Source organism: Carcharhinus amblyrhynchos, chromosome 6 (genome assembly GCF_965287045.1).
Source record: "Carcharhinus amblyrhynchos chromosome 6, sCarAmb.v2.hapA, whole genome shotgun sequence".
NCBI lineage: Eukaryota > Metazoa > Chordata > Chondrichthyes > Carcharhiniformes > Carcharhinidae > Carcharhinus > Carcharhinus amblyrhynchos.
The window spans coordinates 37787492-37814964 of NC_137329.1; positions in this window are offsets into that span (position 1 = coordinate 37787492).

Genomic DNA, 27473 nt, shown 5'->3' on the forward strand with positions numbered 1-27473 from the left:
ATTCCCCGCCATTATTATTAATCAATTTTGGCGTATAGTTGCTGCATTTATCCTTCTCCCCTTTTTAAAAAAGGGTGTGACTTTTGCTGTTCTCCATTCCTTTGGTACCATCCCAATATCAAAGGAAATTTGGAAGATATGGTCAGACACTCTATACTTTCCTTCTTATTTCCCTCAGTTACATCCTGTGTTGCTTCTGCAGAGATAAAAGCAAGTTGCTCAGATCCCTGTCCTGACAGTTGAGATGCTTTTGGCTCATGTTTTCTGGATTGGGAGCCACTGAGTTCCCCATGATATGCTTGCTCCCTGTGGGGAAACTATGAACTAAAGTAACCGTATTTACTGAATGGCCCCAAATGAATCATCATCATGGAATATCACAGAATCCCTACAGTGTAGAAGGAGACCATCCAGCACATCGAGCCTGCACCAACAACAATCTTACCCTGCTTATCTCCCTGACACTAAGGGACTATTTAGCATGGCCAATCAACCTAACCCACACATCTTTGGAGCATGTGAGGAAACCAGAGCACCTGTAACTTTTGTAACTTTTTCTTAAATGTGAATCAGAACCACTGCTAATTAAACATAAATTAACAGATACTTTAAATAAAAAGGTAAATTTCACTTTAAGCAAAGCTACATCTTACACAACCACTGGCATTCCCCTTCAGCATGTATGGTGTTATGTAACAACAGAGTTCCACAATATGCTAATCTTTATTCATGTAAAGTAGGTCAGAAATCCTCTCCAACAACTTTCACCTCCAAGTTTTATGGGTACAATTATCATGAGGATCCGCTTGCCTTCTCACCCATGCCAAACCTGTCCTCCATATTACAGTGGGCAGGTAAAGCTCCAAACAGTCTCTCCATCCTTGGACCTATTGAGTGGACATCTAACTCCCAATTAAAGGTCTCGTCCCACTTCCATCATAATTTTTCGGTCTGCAGGGGAAGGCGGGAGGAATGCAAACAGACCTGTACTTTCACTAAATTTGATTTGATTTATTATTGTCACATGTATTGGTATACAGTGAAAAGTATTGTTTATTGCACATTACACAGACAAAACGTACCATTCCTAGAGAAGGAAAGGAGAGAGTGCAGAATGTGGTATTACAGTCATAGGTAGTGTGTAGCTTAAGTGCAAGGTAGGCCCATTCAAAAGTCTGATGGCAGCAGAGAAGAAGCTGTTCATCGGTTGGTACGTGTTCTCAGACTTTTGTATCTTTTTTCTGATGGAAGAAGGTGGAACAGAGTATGTCCAGGGTGCGTGGAGTCCTTAGTTATGCTGGCTGCTATTCTGAAGTGGCGGGAAGTGTAGATAGTGGGTACCAATAGGAGGCTGGTTTGAGTGATTGACTAGGTTTTGTTCACGACCCTTTGTAGTTTCTTGCACTCTTGGATAGACCAGGAGCCATACCAAGCTGTGATACAATAAGAAAGAATGCATCTATAAAAGTTGGTGACAGTCATAATGAACATACCAAATTCCCTTAGTCTTCTGAGAAAGTAGAGATGTTGGTGGGCTTTCTTAACTATAGTGTCAGCATGAGGGGACCAAGACTGGTTGTTGGTGACCTGGACACCTAAAAGCTTGAAGCTTTAATGTCTTCTGGTGGGCAGGAAGAGGACGAGGGATACCTCCTTTGAGATTACGCCACCCCTCCCGAATAAAATGGTATCCTCCCTTTGCCCTTTCTCACTCGCCTCTCTAACTTGATCCCCACCTCTCCTCCTTGTTGGAGTCTCCCAGCTAAGCCCTCCCAACATTCCTGGACTTAACTAAGTCAGGAATTCACCTTCTGTTCTTTGCTGGGCATTGATTGTAGCCTCAACAATGACCATTACTCTCTTCTGTCATGAATAGGGGCTACAGAGTTACTGGCCAATCCCTAGGGTGGGTCCTCCTATCCCTGAGAGACAGATGTCCCATTCTCACCCTATAAAGGCCAGCCCCAGCATGTTATCACCACACACAGGTGGATTTCTAGTTGGTGTGTAGTCGACTGGCTTTCATCTTGGGGCGGAGATGACTCATCTGTCACCCTTGTCAAATCCACTCCCTGAGCACCACACTCCTGCTCTTCCCCTCGTCAGCTACCTTGGGCTACGTCTTCTTAATAAGAGCTAGAGGTTTCTCCCTCTCGTTGCTGGAGAAAGTATATGCTGCCCGCTCCTGATTGTATTCAACAGTAATTCCATTGAGTCATCATTAAATCTGAATGCTGTTCTTACTTCATCATCGTCATCTATTCTAAACATCTGAGGACATGGTCGCATACTGGTTATGTTCTTGGATTATTATTGCAGAGGCCTGAACCAATATTCTAGAGACATGTGTTCAAATCCCACCGTGGTAGCAGGGATATTTAAATTTAATCAATTACTGAACCTGGAATACAAAGCTGGTTTCGGTAATGATGACCATGTGAACTACTGGTTCACTAATTCCCTTGCATAGAATCATATAATCATAGAACCCGATAGTGCAGAAGGAGGCCATTCTGCCCATCGAGACTGTACCAACAGCATTCCCACTGGGCCTATCCCCTTAACCCCATGTAGTTACTCTGCTAATCACTCTGGTATTAAGGGGCAATTTAGCATGGCCAACCCACCTAACCCCCACATCTTTAGACTGTGGGAGGAAACCAGAGGAAACCACAGAAACATAGGGACAAAGTGCAAATTCCACATGGACAGTCAGCTGAGGCCGGAATTGAACTTGGATCCCTGGCGTTTTTAAAAGGAGGACTGCTGTCTTTAACTGGTCTAGCCTATATATGACTATACTTAATTGCAATTTGAAGTGGCCACTTAGCCAAAATTAATTGATACAATTGAATTGAGATTCCTGATTTTGACTTGCTCAACAGATTTCTGCTTTCTCCCATGCAATCCTTGGGCCACCCCATGTTTCACGCATCTCACTCACCCATCACAACAAAGCACCAGGCTACAGGAAGGCTCCCTCACCACATGCCATTGTGGGCTTTGTCCAATTCCTAGGCCTCAAAGTTCAGTAGGGTGGACCAGAAAATAAATAAACCCTTAAATTTTCATTGCAATATCTTTACTCTCCATTATAATTTTACTGCCCTCACATGACCATGCACCAGAAATTACTGTAATTTAAATTGTGATTTATATCTGTGATAGCATTGATATAAATACTGTGAATCAAAGCTATTCCTGTCTGTGTGCATATTTAAAGTTTATGTATATGGTAGAGGAAACAGATGAGTTATTGTTTGACAGATTGTAAGTGGCTATCTACAGACCTGCTGTCTTTATCTGCTATAAATGTTAGAGTTTGATGTCAGTTATGTAATATTTTATTGAAATTTGACCGATGGCAGCATTGTGACTCTTCATGCCATTTCTAGTAACTATGAAACAAATTATCAGTTAAATATCCAAATGTTGCTGTTTTAGTGATGAAGTTTGTGCTGTATTTATTTGTTAGCTGCAGATTAACAAGTAATCACTTATGAACCACAATGTTTGGCACTAATTGCATTTGTTACTATCATCACATAATAGAATAATTGCGTGAATCTTTCAATGTTCAAAACGCAATGTTTGTTACACAATCTTGACACCATGAGGGAGTCATCCTTGCCAGCAGCTATCAGTGAGAAGCTGAGAAGTAGGAGGATCATGAGGAGGACAAAAGACAAGGAGAAAGCAGAAAATGAGGAGAAGGAAGGGAACCTGCAACCTGAACAGTCCATTTCTGCCTGGATTATATTTGAAGAACTTGTTTGACCCCAATTTCCAATCCACAGACCTTCCCACATACCTCACTCTTCCTGTGTCACTGACTATCACATCGTCCTCTCGGCCGTGAATCAAAAATAAAGCCAATACTAACTTTTCAAACCAAATTTATCAATTAAACCAGGCCATTTTACATTGAAAAGGAAACTAATTTGCGTTGTGCTTTCCCTGTCTTCTGTGTGCCTGTGCCTTTCCTCGAGCTCTTATGAAGTACCTCCCCAGTGGCAACAGCATGACTGATGGAAGGTTGCAGTCTTTCAGTAGAGGCAACTACAGGTGTCCTTGGAGGATAACCTTCAGCTTCTTTGGGCCTTGACGCCCCAGGTTCAGACTGCATCATTTTAGTTTGGGAGCAGAAGTCTGGGCTGGCTGGATGACAGACAACAGCAAGGACAGTGCCTGAGAGGGATGGTTTGGTGCGGGGGTGGAGGGTCATCATATAGTCCCTACAGTGCAGAAGGAGACTATCTGGCCCACCACATCTGCACCAACAATCCCACTCCAGACACTACCCCCACAACCCCACACATTTACCCTGCTAAACCCGTTAACTTCTACATCCCGGGGCAATAAGCAGCAATTTAGCATGGCCAATCAGCCTAACCCGCACATCTTTGGATTGTGGGAGGAAACCGGAGTACCTGGAGGAAACCCACACAGACATGGAAAGAATATGCAAACTCCCCACAGGCAGTGACCCAAGCTAGGAATCGAACCTGGGTCCCTGGAGCTGTGAAGCAGCAGTGCTGACCACTGTACTACCGTGCTGTCACTGAGCCACTGTCATGCCCCTGGAGCTGCACCTCAGCAATTTAAATCAGCCCTGCAAGCCATTTGAACACTGCAATGTACTGCCATGACAACTGCACACCCTTACTTTCAGTGGAAGTTCATTGGGCTGCAAGGGAAGCTGAGACATCAGCTGTCAGATGTTGCATCATGGTTGGGACCACAAGGGTGTTGGTGGCATTAAGCATCACTGTCATGATGGAAAGTGTGGGCTACAAGCTCTGTCAAACCCATGTGGCCCATGTGTGCGAGACTCCTCTGTGCTCCTCCACATTTCTGGCAGATTTCCCAGTGCAGAAAACGTTTCTGTGTTTAGACCCATTGGTCTGGCAGCATTTGTGCAAAGAGAAACAGAGTTAACGTTTTGAGTCCCTATGACCCTTCCACTGATAACATGGACTTGAAACATTAACTCTGTTTCATTCTCCACAGACGCTGCTGGACCTGCTGAGTTTATCCATCTTTCTCTGTTTTTATTTCTGATTTCCAGCATTCTTAGTATTTTGCTTTTATTATTCCTGGTCGATCAAAATTCTCACCTGAATCCTCTTAGGTGGAACTTGTGTAACTCAGCCTGCTGGTAAGCTGGCACATGCACTACCTCCGTCCTCTGACCTGGCTTCAGGCCACTCACATTTGTTATCTCACTACTTGCAGATTCTGCCTCAAGGGCAAGGAGAGGATTGTGGAGAGGGCTAGGGAAGAGGTGCATGCTTCCACCATCTGCAGATTGTGATCAGAAGAGATTGTGGAATGTGGGAGGAGTGGGATGTGAGGATCATGAGGTAGGAGGATACCCGTATCATCAACAGATTCAGCCCCACTGCTGGCCACAGCCTCAGTGACGTCCCTCTGATAATGCACTGACACCTCCATGGGGGTTCAAACACCAGGCACTGCTCTCCACTTCTGGTTAACTCCTGCTGCCTCAGAATATAGACCACTTCTAGGTAGAGAGAGAGAGAGTGAGGTGTGTCACTGAGTATCATGCAATCTGTCATGGTTGAATAGCTGGTAGTAGATGCAATCTGTGAGGTGTGGATGGGAGGCTTGCAATCATGCAGAGTATGTAAGGTCGAGGTGAATTAAATCAATCTTAACTCTGCATCTTCGCCTATTAAGATTGTTGGTAGTTCAGTGATGGTAATGTGATTAATTGAGCAGTGATTTTGTTAAGATAATACATTTGAAGATGCATTCACTGACCTTCACCACTTGTGTAAGATTACTAAACTTCCTGTGGCACTGCATCAAGATCCTCAGGCCTAAATCTCTGACATTGAGCTCTGTAGCTATCTATTTCCACTGCCTTCTTATCTTGTATCTGCAGAGCTTCTTGCTCCACAATAGATGCAGAACATCTCTTCCTCTTTTCATCTCTGCCATCAAGGCCTCAAGTGCAGTGCCTGAAAACTTAGGTGCTCAATGCTCTCCCATGTTTATCTGCTCATCTCTCTTGCCCATGTTTGATTCAGCTCACAAAGTTCTCCTCCCAATCCCACACCATCCTGACTTGGAGGGGAACTTTTACTGTCACTGGGTCAAAATCCTGGAACTCTCTTCCTAACAGCACTCTCTGTGTACCTACATCAAATGGACAACAGTGGTTTAAGAAAGTGAATCACCACCATTTTCTCAAGGACAATTAGTGATGAGCAAGCCAGCCAGTGATACTCACATCCCATGAATTTTTTTTTATAAAGGATGTCAAGCATCTGCTCCAGCCACATTCCCCTCTTTAAGAGGTGAAGGCCAGCTTTAAACATCACAGGCTGGCTTGAAGTAGTGCTTATAAATTTGATTTTCAGTCCCCTACTGTTATGTGTAGCAAGTGTAAAATGTTGTTTGAACTGGCTGCACACAGAAATCATGATAATGAGCAGGCAACATGAAAGATGTTGTTGTGACTTCATTGTACTAAATGGATACAACATAATCAAAGGTCAAGAGTCTGGTGAGGAGAAGCTCACTCCTGACTTCGCAAAGCCTGCTCACCACCTGCAAGGGATCTGTTCCCCTTGCTGGATGAATGCAGCTCCTACAATGCTTAAGAAGCTCAAAGCCATCCAGGATAAAGCAACCTGCTTCATTGATATCACATTTGCAAACATTTGTTCCCTCCACCATCAATGCACAGTGGCAGCACTGAACATGTATACAAGGGCTCCCTTAGACAACATTTTCCAAACTCACAGCTGCTGGAAGGACAAGAGCAGCAGGTACATGGGAGCATCACCATCTGCAAGTTTCCTTCCAAGCCACTCACATCCTGACTTGGAAATACAGTGCTGTTTATTCCCTGTTGCTGGGTTAAAATCCTCAACCTCCTTTGTCAACAGCACTCTAGTTTGCTGACACAACATGGACTACAGCAGTTTGAGAAGGTAGTTAACCAGCACCTTCTCAAGGGTAATTTGGGATGAGTAATAAATGTTGGCCTGGCCAGTGCTGCCCTCTGCTTCCTAAATTTTAATTTTACTCATTGAGCTGCCTCAGCAGCACTGATCTATTCTAGCGGGGCTGCCAAGGCTTCACAGCTGTCAACCCTCAGATTGGGCTAGCAGCATTAGGAGCTTACCTACCATCCTTAATTGCATGTGGAGCCCGCCGGCAACCAATTAGGAGGTTTGCAAGCAGCATCTGCTGCTGGCAAGTGCAGGCTCGGGACATGCCTTTCGGCCTAGTGCAGGGTAATGAAGACTGCTGTAAAATTGAGCTGATAGAGTCATGGCTTTGACCTATTGAGTTCATGTAGATTATGCAGGGAAAGGTGTGAAGGATTATATTGCTAGTCAGGGCTAAAATGATCCTGTTTGGTAGGAAGATGGTCAATGTCGGCTGAGACTTGGATGGGATTGTTTGGTGCCAGCTATAACAAACAGAATGCAGCAGCTTTTATATGTTGACCTGCAGCTTTCAAAGCCATTCCCACGTGTTGCAGCTGAAGAGTCCTGGCAATGACATATGTTTCTGTAGCAAGCTTGATCCCAGATAGAAAAAAGGGAACATTTTTGACAATCAATTATGGTGATTACACAGGAGTATTTCATAGTGAAATTCTTGTATCGAGGATATTCAAAATAAATTTTAAAAAATCATTACTATTGTTCCACATTCCTGCAGCTTAGATTACATTCCTGATAATCAAGGTTGATGATTAATTATGATCTTGTATCGGCCTCAAAAAAGCAGAGTTATAAGTGGAGTGTGTTAGCCTTTAATGTGGTGCCATCCATTAGTAATGTGACCCGCTGTATTTAATTTCCAGCTATATGATTACTGCACAGCATACAACATCCATTTCTTCCGTCTGTCAAAAGAAAGAACGAAACAAAGACGTCCCAAATATATAGGGTGGCCATTTAATACAAAATTGTACTTGCAGAAAATTCTATGGCAACATATAGATAATATTGGAAACTGGCGTTTTAATTAGTTTATCAATTTTATATGTTCCATCATATTGCAGATTGTTTATTAACTCAAGGTGATGGGAATGCAGTTTCCTTATCTGACAGCAGTAAAAGTTTCAGAGGCAGGATCATACTTCAATGTTATTTTTTATTGTACGGAAATTATGAAACAATTAAAAATGGGTCAGAGATCCAGTGTTGTGTTTATGCCAGGGTTTTAGTGAACTGGGGACTGTATTCCTCCAGTAGATCAAGCCTTAAAATTTATTAGAATATTTGCCTTCAGTTTCTGACAATGGGTCAGAATCACTTCAGTGATTAATTGTTCAACTCCTTCAATACATTGAGAGAATATAGCTCCAATGACATTGCCCAATGCGTCTGTTATGACATATGTTTCTGCATGTGGGTTGTGGGACTGGTGGAGGTGCTATCTTGACCTTTAATATGGGAAACACTTTTTGCTTTGTGATTGTTCATTTTATTTATGCATCTTTAGCTTTCAAAGATGTTCCACAATCTTGGGGTACTTAGGAATGCATTTGTTGTAAATGTTGCTAGTATTGAGGAATTCTGTCAGTTCTTTCACATTAAACATGGCTGGAAGGCCATAAATAAGATAATTTTGACATTGTCTTGTGTCACTCTGCAGCCTAGAAAATAATTCTCAGGTGCCAGCTTGTGAATTCATCCTTGTTAAAGAAAATTTTGGTTTTGGAAATGATCGTAATATCAGTGCACAACAGAAATGTCACCGCAGAAAGGTTCATGTTTTATATAGCCAAAGGTAGAAATCTTTTTGGTCAACTTGGCTAACTTGCAGACCCCACATTAATGAGATTAATGACACAGACTATACCCAATAGCCAAGTTATCAATTTATTATCTTTAAGCATCAAATTATGTTGTGCGAGTCGAGTGAGCACTGCTGAAAGTTGCTGATCGTATCTTCCTTTGCTTTGTACCTTCCATGGACAATGATGTTGTTGAATAGGTTGAACATCCCCTCAACGTCTGACAAGACTGAAGAAATTATCTTTTGGAATGCACTAGGTGCTGAACTTAGTCCAGAGGGCAATCTGCAGTACTGAAATCCAACTTTGTGAGTAACAAAAGCTGTAAGGTATTGGCTTTGCTTCACTAGCGGTATATCATATATGTTGAATTCGCGAATACTGTGGTGTCAAATGATGTTGATGGCTCTTGGATTGTAGGAAGTAAATGCTTGCCTGGAACAGTTGCCTTTTTCATGGTCGACATATTGTTTAAATTTGTAATTTGATTTTTTGATTTGATTTAATTTATTATTATCACATATACTAATATACAGTGAAAAGTATTGTTTCTTGCACACTATACAGACAAAACATAACATTCACAGAGATGGAAATGAGATAATGCAAAATGTAATGTTGTAGTCATAGCTAAGGTGTAGAGAAAGATCAACTTAATGCAAGGTAAGTCCATTCAAAAATCTGACAGCAGCAGGAAAGAAGCTATTCTTGATGTGGTTGGTATGTGACCTTAGACTTTTGTATCTTCTTCCTGAAGGAAGAAGGTGGAAGAAAGTATGTCCTGGGTGCGTGGGGTCCTTAATTATGCTGGCTGCTTTGCCGAGGCAGTGGTAAGTGTAGACAAAGTCAACGGATGGGAAGCTAGTTTGCATGATGGATTTATGATCTTTTGTAATTGTTTGTGGTCTTGAGTAGAGCAGGAGCCATACCAAGCTGTGATACAATCAGAAAGAATAGTTTCTATGGTGCATCTATAAAATTTGGTGAGAATCGTAGCTGACATGCCAAATTTCCTTAGTCTTCTGAGAAAGTAGAGGCATTGGTGGGCTTTCTTAACTATAGTGTCGGCATGGAGGGACCAGGACAGGTTGTTGGTGATCTGGACACTAAAAGCTTGAAGCTCTCAACCCTTTCTACTTCGTCCCAGTTGATGTAGAAAGGGGCTTGTTCTCCTTTACGTTTCCTGAAGTCGATGACAATTTCCTTCATTTTGTTAACATTAAGGGTGAGATTATTGTTGCCTCACCAGTTCACCAGATTCTCTAACTCATTCCTGTACTCTGTCTCATCATTGTTTGAGGTCTGACTTGAAAATCAAATTGGAGGGGAATTTGGCCACACAGTCATAGGTGTGTAAGGAGTATAGTAGGAGGCTGAGAACACAACCTTGTGGGGCACCAGTGTTGAGGATGATCGTGGAGGAGAAATTGTTGCCTACCCTTACTGATTGTGGTCTGTGAGTTAGGAAGTTCAGGATCCAATCGCAGAGGGAGGTGCCAAGGCCCAGACCACGGAGTTTGGAGATGAGTTTCGTGGGAATAATAGTGTTGAAGGCTGAACTGTAGTCAATAACAGGAGTCTGACATAGGTGTCCTTCTAATCTAGGTGTTCCAGGGTTGGGTACAGGGCTAGGAAAATGGCACCTGCTGTGGACCTGTTCTGGCCGTAGGCAAACTGTAGTGGATCCAGATAGTCCAAGAGGCTGGAATTGATTCGTGACTAATCTTTCAAAGCACTTCATAATGATGGATGTCAGAGTTACCGGCTGATAGTCATTTAGGCATGCTGCTTGGTTTTTCTTAGGTACTGGAATGATGGTTGTCTTCTTGAAGCAGCTAGGAACCATAGATTATTGTAAAGAGAAGTTGAAGATGTCTGTGAATACCTTTGCCAGCTGATCCACGCAGAATCTGAGTGCACGTCTGGGTACCCCCTTCTGGGCCAGTTGCTTTTTGTGGATTGACCTTCAAGAAAGGTAATTCTTACGTCACACACTGACTGGGTTCAACGTCTGTGGCAATGAGTTGATTCGCTCAATGACATAATCTACTTCTCGTTGTTTCAGCCCCTTCTGCACCAATTACAAATGGCAACCTTCTCAAATTTTGCAAAATTAATGGATCAGTGCAAGGAACTTGATAATACCCCTGAATCTTAAATCTAGTTAGTAAGGAGGAAACCTTACTTCCTAGATTTAAGGGTATAGTCTGTGTCATTAATCTCGTTAATGTGTGTTCTGGCGGGATCTGCGAGGTAGCCGAGTTTACCAAAAAGGTTTCTAACTTTGGCTATCATGAGCCTTTCCAGGGTAACATTTTTGTTGTGCACTGAAATTGCAATTGTTTCCAAAACCAGAATAGGTAAGTTATCAATAGCTTGAAGAGTGTTGCAGGAACAAGAAAAATTTGCAAAAAATATCAGTAGTAGAGTTTGTTGTTTAATGTAGATACTTCCGCACCAACTTCTATTGGCAACAACACTGAGATATCCACGTTCTTTAAAATAACTTGGTAATTTACTGTCCATGGTGGTATACACATGTTGTACTGTCATGTAGAGACTCCTTCATGTGTTGAACTGATGAAGTTTTCTTCAACCTGCATACCTTTGCAAAGTGACTCCACTTTGAGCACGAGTTACATTTATTTTTCTCTTGACATGGATGTGGTTTTGGGAACCTCCTTAATTTGGGAACATTTTTGACTGTGATGGTTTCTCTGGCACTTCTGATGAAATATATTCATTCAATCATGGCAATTTTCTTTGGCCCAAAGTATTTTTCAGGAGCACTAACTGCCCTATCAAATGTATCTTCTGTTCGCTGCCTGAACATTCACTGGATTTCTGCTCTGAGACAATGTATGAGTATGACCTTCTTGTGATACCTTTTGTTACATTTGGGCTCTCTATCCCAAGGTGTGAGCATGTCTGCCTTGAACTCGAAATCAATCATTTCCACATCATAACCTGTGTATCTCCTGATGAAGAAAGGAATGACGCTGGAACCAGTAAATTTAAATGTTTCTCCATCATTTTCATTGCTGGCCATTGTGTTTTATGTCTTGGAGATATGCAGAGATGGCACACTAAATGCTGTGTATGAACAGGCATTTTATTCAATGCTTTAAAATGCCTGCTTCAGTTTAGTTTCAGTTTCTCTTTGGCCACACTTAGGCTTGACTAATACAGGCAGAACAGAGAACACTGATCAAACAGTTGAATTTAATGGATGGGATTCTGTGACCTCCCTGTGGCTTCTTTCTTGTGGCAGGAAGTGGTACGCCTTTCCTGGTGTTGGGATCTTCTGGTTCCATGGCTGTCAATGGAATTTTCTGTTGACTCCACCGCATGCCACTGGGAAATTTGCTGAGGGGCTGTAGTGTCAGACCAGAAGATTCTGCAGGCATAAACAGCCGGAAAGTTCCGGCTAATGTTTAGGCACTGTGAAATGGGCAACATGGTGGCATAATGGTCAGCACTGCTGCCTCACAGTGCTAGGGACCTGGGCTTGATTCCCAGCTTGGGTCACTGTCTGTGTGGAGTTTGCATATCCTCCCTGTGTCTGTGTGGGTTTCCTCCAAATGCTCCAGTTTTCTCCCACAGTCCAAAGATGTGTGGGTTAGGTTGAGTTGATTGGCAATGCTAAAATTGCTCTTTAGTGTTAGGGAGATTAGCGGAGTAAATACATGGGGTTACAAGGGTGGGATCGTTGTTGGTGCAGGCTCGAATGGGTCAAATGGCCTCTTTATGCACTGTAGGGATTCAATGATTCAATTCAATATTGGAAGACATTACTTTCTCCTGCTTTCACACATTTTACAATGCAAGCTCAGCTTGTGTAACTTCAGATTGTAGTCTCCTGAAATTATTCCACAGGCTCTTATTTGATAGCGACGTCTGGAAGATTCACAAAAATTCATCAGTCGGTGATCTGTAGAACTCCCTGAGGAATAGTTCAAAATGACTTAAAATTAACATTTATTCCCAATGTCTCCACATCTTTTTATTAATCTTTCACTAAGATAAAATCATTTTATGGGATAGATACACCAAAGCTATTTTCTCTAGTGGTGAAAACTGGTGAGCAGAATCTTAAAATTATTGGTAATCCATTTCGGAGGAAAACCAGCAGAGATGTTTTCACACAAAGGGCAGTTAAATCCAAAAGGTTGCAATTGTAGGGTCAATTGAGATTTTCAGAACTGAGGTTGAAAGTTTTTAATTGGGTAAGGGTATTAAAAGAGATGGGATCAAGGTAGGTTAATGGAGTTGATGCATAGTTTAGCCAAGATGTATTTGAGTGACAAAAAACACTTGTAGGGCTGAAGGATCTACTCTTGTTCTTCTGAGATAAGGAAAGCACCCCAGAAATCCCCTCTCTCTATGTTCAAAGAACTTATCTCAAATGTTTGTTGTTTCTCTAAATTTGAAATGATGCAGTTTTTTGCTTTAATAACATAGGAAGCAGAATGTGCGATGGCATAGTTGAGGAAACTGTAGGAGTCTGAGGATGGGTAATGAATATTGGTAGACAGTCCACCTCCAGTAATAGAGACAGGTCAAGGAAGGGAAGGGAAGTGTTGGAGATGGACCCTGTGAAGGTGAGAGAGGGCTGGAAATTGAATGATGATTTTTTTTTCCAGTTCCAGGAGAGAACATGAATCAATAGCGATACATTCAATGATGTACTGGTAAAAAGGGTTGTTGGGGGGTTGGGTGGGGGCTTGACTAGGACAGGAACAAGGAATGTTGCACATACCCCACAGAAAGACAGATGTAACAAGGGCCCTTGCAGCTACCCATAGCCACACTTTTTATTTGAGGGAAGCAAGGCAAGTTAAAGGAGAAGTTGTTCAATGAGAGATTAAGTTCATCCAGGTGGTGGAGGATGATGGTAAATGGGGATTGTTCAGGCCTCTATTCAAGGAAGAAATGGAGATTCCCCCAGGCAATGGTGGAGGTGTAGAGGGATTGGACATCTGTAGTGAACGGGAGGTGAGGTTAGAGCCAGGAACCTGGAAATCGGTGAGATGATATCGAGAATCAGAAGAATCATGAATGTAGGTGGGAAGAGACTAGACAATGGGTGAGAAAATAGAGTCCAGACAGGAATAAGTACATTCAGTGAGAGAGAAACTGGCTGAAATGATGGGTCTACCCGGGCAGTCCTATTTGTGGATTTTGGAAGTGGTCATTTCTGAAGAAGATACTTAATTCAAAACTTTAACTCCGACATCTCTCCACAGGTGCTGCCTTCCCAGCTGAGTTTGGCCAACAACTTTCAATTTTTAATTCAGATCTCCAGTATCCGCACAATTTTGCATTTATGTTATTGTTTTCCTTTCCCTGCCCTTAAAATTTAAGAGGAAATTTCCATGCAGTTCCGCTTTACCAACGTAAGTGGGAGTGTGACAAGAAACTCTTTCATATATATAAATAGAATTTTTGCTGCACTTCCAGCAATGTTGTGGCTGCAGAGCAGTGGCAATTCCAAGGTGATTTCTAACCTTGGCTAATTTTTCCAGCTGCAACCAGTCATGTCAGGTATTGAAGTGGAAGATGTCCCAAAAACAAAAAATACTTCCAAGTAAAATATAATTATTGACATAAATTTTTATGCCTAAGTGCATTACCTGATGCTTACTGGCATTGAAATCCATGGACCCATTAATGTATACTGCTGGGTCGGGGGTGAAATCATAGAATCCCAACAGTGCAGAAGGAGGCTATTAGGCTCATTCAGTCTGCACAGACTGTCTCACAGAGTACCTCATCCAGATCCTCTATGCCTGCCCTATCCCCACACATCTGCCTTGGTTAATCTCCCTAACCGACACATCTTGGGACACTAAGGGGCAATTCACCTAACCTGCACATCTTTGGGCTCTGAGAGGAAATTGAAACACCCGGAGGAAATCCTCAAAGACACGAGGAGAACATGCAAACTCCACACAGACAGTCACTCAAGGCCAGCATTGAGCCTGGGTCCCTGGTGTTGTGAGGCAGCAGTGCTAACCACTTTGCCACCCTAACCACTGTGCCACCGGTTCTCAGACCCTCTGGTGAAAATGCCAACGGCAAAAGTGCCCCTGTTCCAACGTCCCCCGCCAGCTGTTTAATGCTTAGAGGGATGTTCAGAGGTTCAGGGCGCGATATCCAACTGAGATGGACAGGAAGTTTGGCCTCCAAGAGCTTTCTGCCCCAGTCATATCATGAGGAGCAGTGGCAAATGCTTGAACTGCACCCAATTTCCAATGAGTATCATCACTGGTGTTGGATGGAGAGGTACGTTTTGTTTTCAGCAGGGCCAAGGGAGACGGTCCACCACAATAGCGTATGTTGCACGCAGTGGTAGATACTAGTTGTGATTTCCATTGATATTGGCAAGTTAACCACATATTCTTTTTAAAATGAAGCTCCAGATATTAGCAACCAAATTATTTGAGAGACCACATAGGCATCTGCAGTAATTCAGAACTTCATCCTTATAATGAACTTCAGAAGGAGAATAAATGGCCTGACATCGTTAACTGTGGTAAATTATAGCAGACAGTTTGTTTTTCAAATAGAAAAGCAGCAAATGCTGGAAAACTCACTAGCTCTGGCAGCATCCGTGGAGAGAGAAACAAAATTAATGTTTTGAGCCTATGTGAGCCTACTTTGGAACTGACTTCTGAAAACATTCTGAAGTGGAGTTATATTTGACTTAAAACATTAACTGTTAACCTCACCACAGATATCGCCAGCCCTGCTGAGTTTGTCCAGCATTTTCTGTTGTCAGGAAGCACGGGTAGTTTTTAAGTGATCTTTGGTTGTACTGTTGGATATTAGAAATTAGGTATAGATTTAAATGTGTTTAATTTAGCGTTTTTGTGTAAGAAAGGGTAAAATTCTAATTAGATTCATGTCAACCAAAAGTTGGGTATGGGTATGTATGGGGGGTTTTTGGTTTCAGTTCAGACTATTTCTGTATTGTGCTTAAAGAGTTTATGATGTTAAAAGTAAACATGAGCCTGGAGAAAGAATGAGCTGTTGCATAACAACCTGAGGCACCTTTAGGGTAGGAAAGCTTTTTGAGTTTAATTTTAGCTGAATTAATTGCAGTTGGCGCTTAGCAATGAGAGACAGGGTTGCTCTCACAGCCCTGCTAGAAGCAGGAAACCCATACAATGGAGCAAGAAACCAAGTCCAGAATCTAAAGGACAGTTAGTTCTAGAAACTAGAGAATGAAGAGAAATTTCAAGGAAGATTGAAGTAAACAGGAACAAAGAGGAACTGCCATTGGAACAGGGTATTGTTTGTTGATATTAAAATCAAAGTTGAAAAGTGCAGACCTGGTGGAGTTCGTTACTGAAAAGCCAATGATATCAGAAGCACTCCTCAGGTTGGTGATATCTTACTGCAGCCTATGAAATAAAAGATTGAAACAATTGTGAAGCCTTTGGTGGCTGTATCCCTGAGAGATGATGGGGTGATCTTATCAGCATTTGACAGAGTGTCAGTTCCAGTGAGAAAACTGGAGTGAATCGTGTCGACAGCTCCCGTGTAATTTCTGACTGAATCTTGAGCTTCATTGACAAAGCATCTAATGGCCATGAGAATAATGCCCCGCCTGTGACGGCCTCCCTCTGATTCACCTGCCATAACTTCACGTAATTGTGCCAGTCACTGGGGAGCTACATATAAACAACTCCCCAGCACGCCCTAGCACTGGCTCCACAGTGACTCCAGGGGATGGCAGCCAGGACGTCCACACCATGTTCCTCAGAGAGGTCCCAGACCAGACTGCTTGATGGAGTTGGGCAGAAATGGGATGCACTCACTCCAAGCTCCAGGAGAAGACCACCCACCAAGGTCACCACCCATGCTTGGGATGTAGTGGCAGCTCTGGTGAGGACAAGCTCACTGAAGAAGTGAATGGAGCAGCAGTGCTGGAAGAAGATGAACGCTCTCTGTGCTCATCTAGGGTAAGTCAGCGTCATGCAGCCTTTCTCTGGGCCCCCTCACACAGCCCTCGCACCTCCACCTCCATCTCTCATCCAGTCACTTTGGCCTTTGCCAACACCAGTAAGGAGGTACTGCTCCCCCCTCCCTCAATCACCATGTTGCCCCCCCTGTACCCCCACCACCATCCCACTCACTGTCATGCTTCTCACCTTCCAGCTTCCACTCAAGACCTATGCCTGCCACACCTCATTACCATCTTAAATGTCAAGTCTGCCGCACATACTCTCCCTGTATGTGTTATTGCAGGACTATCTGAACCACAACAAGCATGAGCAAGCAAGCCCAGTCAAAGGAATGCCAGAGCTAAAAACCCTCATGCGTTCCAGGGATAAAACCCTTGAGCTGGCTGGGGAGGAGGAAGACCACACCTGCGCTGATGGCGAAGTGAGGGCAGCAGACAAACATGAGACTCCTCAAGATATTGCATCATTCCTCAAGTCTCAAGTGAGTAACCAACGTCCCCACATTTATCTCCTGTAATGCGCTAATGCCATTTCCCTTCGCATACAGACAAAGCAACCAAACAAGCTGGACTATCCTCGCAGACCCCTGGAGCCACAGACTCGAGCCGCTCTGAGGAAAACTTCTCAAACCCACTGTTGTAGAGGTGTCACAGCTGTCACCTACACCCAATACCAGTGCAGATACTCACACCTCAGTAGGATCACTAAGCAAGTAGGCTTTTGGGTCACTCACTGATGAGCATCTCACAGCTAAAGATCCACAGTAAGTGGAGGCAGGGAAGTCCCAAGGAATCGGCACCCAGAAGTCCCAAGGAATCGGCACCCAGAAGGATGTCAGAGGCTATGATCTGCTGACCCTTGATCAAAGTTATGCCCCTGGGCCCAGGCATCCCAGAACTGTTGGAGCTGCAACGAATTGAATACAATCTGGAAGTGGTGATAACAGAGACCATAGCCCCCATATCCACTTCCATTTTTAATGGTTGGCCATTTGCTAACAACTCCAACATTATAGGGGCAACCTTTGTAATGGAGATGCAATTTTAGTTCATTTCCCTGGTGGTAGCCCTATCTGCAAGATATGTTCCAGTACTGGCCTTGCCCTTTTCTCAAAATAGCATACATTTTGACTGTCCCTATTTCTTAGCTTTGACTGTGTAATGCTTGCAGTAGCTTGGCATCTATAACATTATGGAATATGCTTCTTGGGAGTCTGAAGACTGTCTCAAACTTCTTTGATTGCCTGGTGATGCAACTTGGGTTCCACTGATACCATCTTTTTCAGATGAAGGATGGTTTTTGCATGAGGCCCTTCCTCCCAACTGGAGGACACTGCTACCTGATGTTTTGTGTAGTTCTTGAGTGCTTTTCTCTGTATTCTGCAATGATGGAGCTATCTAATGGCTGCTTTTAGATCGAAATTGGATTCCACCAATCATTTATTTTAGACTGTGACCTCGTTAATTCCACAGACCAAAGACAACATGTCGTTTTGGGGAGGTCTGAATTCACAGTGTTCTGCCAATTCTCTCAGCCTGATCAGAAATTCTCACAAGAAAGTCTCACAACACCAGGTTAAAGTCCAATTGTTACCCCAGTCCAACACCGGCATCTCCACATCAGAAATTTGGCAACAGATTCCCCAGGGGTTCATTCTACTGTGTTAAAGCAGTGTCGTTGGTGTATGATGGAAGATTTAGGGTCATCATAGCTTTTGACCAAGTCCACCAATTCATGAACGGTTTTGGAGTCATCTGGCATCCGAATAGGCCAGATGTTTTATTACAGTGAAGGTTGGGATGCCATGGTGTCAACAGGATCACTTTCTGTTTCTTGAATGCTTTAAGTACTATAGGTCCAAAAGAAATAATGCATGTACTCTACATACTGGGACCAGCCTTCCATGCTTGCTTTGTGGGCTTCAAGTTTCCCGGAAAGAGGCATGTTTCTTACAGGAGGGTTATGTGTCTTGATGGTAAAGATGGTCTGAAGGGAATAAAAAAAACTCACTTTACTCCTTGTCACCAATGTAATAATCTTACCACAGCCAATCTTCCATCACCAATCACCTTTTTACTTACAGTGATATTTGAGCACTGTTAAATAGGCGTGCAGAGCCGTCCTGAGTCTATCGATTGCCGGTCTGAGTAGGGCCAGCCGTTTTTAAACTCCCCGCTACTCCTCCTCTATTGGATAAGCCTCTACTTGCCTAAAAGGGGAGCGCATATTTAACAAGGCCCATGGGAGATCTTTTGATGATTCCTTGTGGCCCTCACAATGAGTTGCTGGATCAGAATTCATGAAATGAGGCAGCCCAGTCTGTAGGTGGAAAGGGAAATCTCTCTGCAGGACTGGTCACAGAGAAGGCTGAAGCCTTGCACCCTTTTTGTCACTTCATTGAGCCATAGAGCTTCTGGCTCTGATATCCACCCCTATAGCCTGACATGGGAGGCTGCCTTGATCGAGCTAGTGATCACAACATTTAAGATTTCGATGAGCACTTGAAACACCGTAACTTACAAGGCTACGGACCAAGCGTTGGAAAATGGGATTTGAATAGACACGTGCTTGATGGCCAACACAGACACGATGGGCCGAAGGGCCTATTTTGGTGCTGTAAAAATTCTATGACACATGACAGGGATATGGTGGGGGAGGGCGCGGGGTTGGGAGTTGGTGAATGGTTGGCAGGGGGGGGTGAGGGATCTGGAAAACATGCTCCAGTGTCAATAAATTGTTGATGTGAAATAGTCTGTATGGGACTGTAATTAGATTAATTTGTTGCCTGCCTTTTTGGAGTGTACAGCCAACCCTGTTCCCAGCTCAACCTGGGAAAGTTTCCCTGAGGCAGGAAAGTGCCAGGGAGCTTCCTGATGCTGCTTGCTCTATTTTCCTGGGAAAATTCAGCCCAAAATTTTGTCAGAACTGTTGGAGTTTATTCTTTGCCCAAAGACTGCTCAGTGCTAGGCAGTCAGGTGCAGTTGTACAATTATTGGTGCTGGAGCAGTTTTCTCACAGAGACCCTGGTACCAGATATTTTGTGATTGGTGCAGTCACCAGCTGTTATCTTTTACTTGAGCAGTCTCCTGGGCTGTCAGCTTCCTCTTGTCACCTTGCAACTTTCACTTGCAATGAATTCCTCTGACCTGAGACCCAGAGGTCCTGAGCACCAGTCGATTGTGTAATAACTATCTTGGCAAATCAATAACCAGGACAGTGAAAAACATGAAAATGGGACTGAAGATGCAGTGATTGCAGGTGAAAATTACAGAAACCTCTGGAACTGTCCAATTTATTCCAGTGACTGGATATTCACAGCATTTGCATTTGTTCTGAAGCACTGAACCGGAAACTCTGTTCCTTCCCTATCATTAAAAAGTAATTAAGTTCTTCAAATGCGGAACTCCTTTTAGAAATTCGAGTCAACTGTCAGCTAAACAGATCGAGTAATTTTAATAACTATCCGCCAATTAATAATGGATAGTTGAGCCTCAGGCATGAAATCTGTACAGTCCTAACGTACATCTCATTTATAATTTCTTATATAATTATTTTTCGATTGAGTCACCTCAGTGCTCAACACTGCGATGCACTGACTAAAAATGAATTGCAAAATAAAGTTTCAAGAAGAATATTTGGATTGATACAAAGGTATAAAAGTCTGAGGTCACATACCAACTGACTTAAGAACAGCTTCTTCTCTGTGCCATCAGATTTTTGAATGGACCTACCATATTGTGATGACTTCAGTCAGGCTGAATGAGGTTGGCCTGCTGGAGTATGATCTTTTTGGATCCTCTCAACAAAAGATGTCCCTGATTGAGTCCTAGTTGATGACCCAATCAGGGAGCCTCATGTTCCCCATTTAAAGCAGGTGTGTCAATCTCTCTGCCTGCTGAAGCAGGAAACACACAGGGAGCAAGCACTCGGTTGTATAGTGTGTCTTGTAAATAAAGGAACTTTTGGTGACGGGACCTTCGTCTCTGTGAAGTTATTACACTAATATTAAGTTGATCTTTCTCTACAACCTAGCTTTTACTGTAACACCACTACATTCTGCACTTCTTTCCTTCTCTCCTATGTACCCTATGAGCAGTATATTTTGTCTGTATAGCGCGCAAGAAACAATACTTTTCACTGTATCCCAATACATGTGACAATATTAACTCAAATTAAATATTTTTCTGCCTTTATAAAATGAAGAACTTATTTTAGTGATCAAAATCTAAAACTAGAAGAATTCATTTTTTGGTGAAAACCTGCCTAAGTTGTGTTAAGGAAGTGTCATATAGAATAGCAAGTTATTCGTTAAAGAAAGAAAATCAAGTTCTACTGATTATATGTACTAAAATAATTCTACTCTGCTTTCAACATTGACTATAATGGTTTATTAGCTCTGCAAAATCAACTTTTTTCTTCCTTTCAAATATTTAAATCAGTGGGGGTGATTCACCAAGCCCATTGCATTGCTTTTGTAGCACAGCGGCTGGGAGACTCAAGTGGAGGCTGTTTTGCAGGCTCCCTGCTGGGTACCACGGCCTCTGTGAGTCTCTGGCAGCGAAATTTCCAACGTCAACAGCTCCAAGGCAGAAATTGGTGCAGAGCTGCATAATTTATGTAAATATGCATTTAATTGTAATATAAATATCATTAGGACTGAAGCCTCCGGGCCCGCTAGCATCTCTCCTCCCCGCCAGGAGTGCTTCACTCCAACGGGTTTTACTATAGCTTCCCACTTATAGGGAGCTAGCGGCCCAACCTTGTTGGAGTGAAGGGGGGCAATTGAGGCCCTTCAGAGGGTGAGGGTACGGGGGAAGGCCTGCTGGACATTGCCATCTTGCCAGTGTCAGCCTGACCCTCTGGCACTGCCCAAGTGGCAAACTGACAATGTCCAAGGAGGCACCTTGCATTGCCCACCAGCTATTGTGCATGCCAAAGTGGTGCCATTGACAGGAGAGGATCAGGAGATCAGGGCAGGCCGGGGGCGGAGATTGGGGTGGGCCGACGGCGAGGGAGGTGTCGAAGCCGGCCCGGACATGTTTGCTGGGTGGGGTGCGCGTGACCAGCGATGCAGGGTCACAGAGCATGCGATCGGGAGGCTGGCAGTGCAGAAGTGCAGAGCTACTGCACATTTGACGATCTTGGTGCTGAAAGATTGGTGCATGTGCAGTGGTCTGCTCAGCACTATGCTGCTGGCCTTTCCAGTGGGAATTGGCCTTGCCCACTAATTTTTTGTGAGATTTAAGCTAGTGCATCCTGCAGTGCACAGAGTGGGAGATCCATTTTGAAACTCCTGCTGAAAAACCAGCGAGATTTACTCCAGTTTTTACACAAATTCGAGACTTAGAATTTTTTGGGAGAATTGCCCCTAACATCTTATGTCATAGTAGTTAAGGTAGTTGCTTTGCATCATTTAGGAGGCACTGTGGGTAGCTTCCCTGGCTCTGAGCCAGAAGCTCTGGGTTCAAGTCCCATCCCAGGACTTGATGGCAAAAGAAGATGCATTCATAACGCATCCAGACAAGTTGAGTGCCAGCCTGAAATTCCTTCCAACATGCCAATGGCTGGCAGTAAGTGTTGGAGAGATCCCTGGTCCACTTGATGTGGAGAGGCAGCCCTTAAGTTAAAAACCTTTGGCGACAGACTAGTGACCTGTTCCAGGAATTATAAGCTATAGAAACAGATGGAAGTCTACCTTAGTGCATCATTAGGTGGAGGAAGAGAATTGGAATTTGCATCATTTGGCTAACTGCCCAAGCTGCTGATAACATCACCCAGAATTCCCTTTCAGATGAATTCTTGTAATACTTCTGACAGGTGCGGAGTCAGAGGTAAGGCCCATTCAAATGTGAGATCAACATCAACACTAACCATCATGCGGCATTAAAACAAAAAGTTAATCTGTCCTGATATTGTACACAGGAAATCCAAATGCAGCCTTCATGCAAAGGGTTGGGGTTTGAGGCCAGTGGATATTTAGATGAGGGCATGTAGATGTTTTTCAGTTCTTGTTTTAAATTTGTTTAATCTGTTCATACTTATACTTTTTTGGTATACATTACAGATCCTGAAAATCTTTTGTGGCCTGCTGAGATGCACTTTCCGACAAGCTCTGGTGCTGGCCCAAGTAAGGGAGAGGTTATTGTCAGTGTACATCTGCATTAGTGGGGCACACCTCGGACATCAATTTAGAAAAAGGCTGCACATTTTCAATCTGTGAAAAGGTGACTGTTTCAGGAAATCCAAAGATGTGCAGGTTAGGTGGATTAGCCACGCAAAGTTTCCCCACAGTGGCCAACGATGTGCAGGTTAGGGGGATTAGCCATGCTAAATTGCCCCTTAATGTCCAAAGATGTGTTGATTAGGGGGATTATCAGGATAAATTATAGGGTTACGGAGATAGGACGGTGGTTGGGCCTGGGTATGATGTTCTGTCGGAGGGTCATTGCAGACTCAATGGGCCCAAAAGGCCTCCTTCTGCACTGTAGGTATTCTATGGTATTCTATGATTGTTGATGATGCCTAGAAATATATCAAGACTATCTCATGGCCCCTTTATAAAGGTTTTTTTTTTAATTTGATGTTGGAAAGTACTGAAGGATAAAGACGTAAGAACTGCAACACAGGGAGTCACTGCTTCCCTTCCTTCTTACTGCTTCTACACTATAATCAAAAGGATTGTCCTTCATTATCTCAAACCCCACCCAGATTGCTAACCCTTCCAGACGAATCCTTCTGAAGTTATAGTGCGGTATGCTGGAAGGGCCATGGATATATGGAGGCCACTACATCCATATTTTTAATGCAATTTTTATGTGTAAACTTATCATATGGTAATTACACCCTTCTATGCACCCAACATTCTAACAAAGACCCAAAGATTTAAAATGTTTAAAAGCCCCTGAACTCTAGTACGGACCTTTTATCTATGTTTGATCATGGTTTGAGGTCTCAGTGGAAACCACAAAAGCACTTCTCAAAGGCCTTTACCAGTGGTGTACTGGGCAGAATTCCTAGGACAGCCGAGGAATTCCATAAATGCTACTTTGAGAGATTAGAAGCAGAGAATCAGCCCATTCACCCTCACCGGGACTAACAAAAGGAGCAAAACAGGGTTCCGCCTCAAATTCTGGATGTGCTCCTGGGCTACTATCTTGTTTTTTATCTTTTGGAAGAGGGTGATACTACAAAGTAAAAAACAAAACTACGTCTGCAAGCTGCGTTGTAGAGAAATTGTGGCCCTCAGCAGCTCCTTTTTCACTTATCCCTTAATTCCGAGCAAGTCCCCTATTATTTAACCTTATTATGACCTAACCCTATCCCTACTACCCTCACCATCACCTATCATCATCCATATCTCTTCCCATTGCTATGAGCCCCATAGGGATTTTAATCTTATATTTTAAAATTTTCATTCTTGTTTTCAAATACTTTCCTATCTTTGTATCCTCATCCAGCCATGTAATTCTTCATTTCCTGAATTCTGGTCTCTGGTACACCACTTTACAATTGGCAGCTATACCTTCAGCTCCCTAGACCTTCAGCTCCAAATTTCTCTCCCAACCTCTAATTTCTCCTTTAAGAGGTTTGCTTAAAACCTACTGCTTTGACGAGGGTTTGGTCATCTGATCTAATATTCCTTTTATGTAGTTTAGTGTTTTAATAACAAACTTATGAAGTGTTGTGGGGTGTTTGCTAAAACAAATATTAACATTACCATTGTTAATGTGGTAGCTTCAGTGCGAGAGAATTGGAATCCTGACTTTTACTTTATTCAGCTTATAAATAGGCCACTACATTCTTAAATAAATTAATATTAATCCAGAACAATTTACTTTCACGAAAATTTCTCAATGAATCTTAAAATTGTTCTGAATTTACCATGATGTGACAACTGAATGAACAAAGACTAATCAACTTGGATTTTCTTTTAGTTTTCCACAGCCAAACAAATTGAAGTGCCTGCAAAAGGAAAGGACAAATTATGACTTTTTGGTGTGTACATTTCATCAGAATCTGAATTTGTCATTATCTGCCTTTACGTGTTATAGCTACAGATGATTTGTTGTACATTTCAACCTTTATCTTTTTAAATTGTAGATTTCCACTATTTTCAATCTTTCCTTTTTAATTTACTGTGTCCCTCACAAAGGAGCTTCAGCACAACTTGTCTCACTGATCCATCAGAGATTTTAGCAACTGATAATGTATGTTAGGCAGGCAAGACAAGTAAAAATTATTTTGATTATTCCATTTCAGAAAAGTTTCCTATATGTCTAAAAAATTATGAAAACAAAAAATGAAAATGTATCGATAAAGTTTTTCAAATCAATTCTGCTTTGTGTGCCTGTGCAGACTCAGTCCTGCGGAGGGCGAAAGAGATCAGTACAAAATCATACAAATGCTCAAGAATTGACACAGCACAAAGATTGGTGTGGTGGATATGAAACAAAAAGCAATAGCAACCTGAGTCAAAATAACCAATTTGCACGTCAGTGATTATGGCATCGTTAGTTATATCGTAGGATCATGTGAATATTTTCCACTGTTGCCACCTAGACATAGAGTCTAGCCTGGGCAAAATGCCAAGAGGAAAATCACAAGACAAGGATTTCTTATCTGTAACAGATCCCACCCAATGGACAAAAATCTGCCCTGTGGAATCTTGAAATTACAGCAAAGCAGAAACCATTTGACTCATTTGATGCAGCTAGTTCTTTAATTGAAAATCTAATTGCATTGTCCTGCCACTTCTCTGTAATCCCTTATGGCCTTATGCCTTCAAATGTTTATCTGATTCTCTTTCAAATGATGTTATAATTTCTACCTCACCTATGGTGAGGCAAAAAATGTTCTTCAACCTTCCATGTAAAGTGAGCAATATTCAAACTCTCCTTTCATCATCCTTTTGTCACCAATTCGCCAAATAATGGTAACAATCTCTCATTATTTATTCTCTCAAAATTCTTCACGATTTCAAAAATCTGTCTGAGAAAGTACCTTTGCCTCTATTTCAGTGAAAAAAAGCACAAACTTCTAAAACTTTTCCTCATGGTTACATTTTTGATAGAATCACAGAATCACTACAGTGCAGAAGAACCAATTCAGCCCATTGAGTCTGCACCAATTCTCCAACAGAACATTTTATCCAGGCCCTAATCTCCACCCTATCCATGTAAATCCACACATTCCCCATGGCTAATCCACTAAAGTACACATCTTGGGATATTAAGGGGAAATTTAGCATGGTGAATCCACCTAACCTGCATATCTTTGGACTGTGGGAGGAAACCGGAGCACCTCCACACAAACTCTACACAGACAGGCAATTGAACCCAGGTCCCTGTGAGGCAACAGTGCTAACCACTGTGCCATTGTGCCGCCCATAATTCCAATTTTATTTTTGGAATTTTGTTCCAACTGCAATATCTGAATTGTGACTTAACTTGGGTTTCAGCTGCGTAGAGAATTGCTTAAGTTGACCAATCCATAGTGTAATGCTGTTCATAGGCGTTATGAATAAGATTTTGATTACATTCAGGCGATATATTTATTATTCATATCGTTGAAAATGAAAGTTAGGTGATTATGTGACAACGTACCTTCTAATTATTTTTGGAGCATGTGGGTAATATATTTAAATGCGCAACTGGTTTAAATGTTCCTGTGCTGCTGCACAAACATAAGAACTTGAAGGATCTGACTTGTGCCTAATCAGCGAGGAAATGTTCAGGTTGTTGCACAGCTGCATGGCTGCTCAGATTACAGGGAACATTGCTGTGCAACACAACTGCCCTTTTATAGGCTCCTGCCAAAGTTGAATTTCACATTCAGCTTCTCCGAGAACCTGTGTTACCATTCAATTACAACTGGGGACTAGAAAAATCAAAAACAAAAATCAATCATGTATCAGCAATATTCACTGATCCATGAGAGGACTACACACATTTAATCACACACAAACACACACATTTGTACAGAAATGTATGTTCATATACATCTATTTCCATGCTTTTTTGTATTTCTCACAAATTACTTTTCATTTGTAAGATATTTATTTTGTTTATTAATGCCACGCATCATTGCACCAAAAACGGTCTGGTACACGGTTTGCTGCATGATTTCTTTCTCACTAACAGCCCAGAAGGTCATGGCAGAGGTACTGTGGGGGCCAGATAATACACCTATCTATTTCACTCCATGCCTAAGACCAGAAAAGCACAACTTGAGACTGTCATAAACACGTTAATCACTACACATTGGTCAATTAATTCTGGGCCTGTCCTGATAGTTCATTATGAGCAAGACATGATCTAGCTATTGCAATATTAGTTTTACAAATCTTAAATCTATTGTTTGCTCTGCCATTGATAATTACCTGAATCATTGGAGTCAACACCAAGCACATCTCCATAAATGAACAATGGCTGGAAGGAGGCGGGGTAATGGTGTTAAAAATGTAAAATCATGTAAGAAGATCCTCGGCTGTGTGTACCAACTGACATGTTTACAATGGCGGGTTGTGCAGGGTTCTGTGACTGGCTTTCAAGAGGCAGGATGCTTTATAATGACATTTAATTTAGATTTTCACAGATGCATTTAGAAGCCAGGTTTAACAGCAGATAGCCAGGAAAATGACAGCTGAATGGAGATGAGAGCAATCGGATGAAGTAGTTGATGTGGGATCGCTTTAAGAGACTAAGTGAAAAGTTACTGAA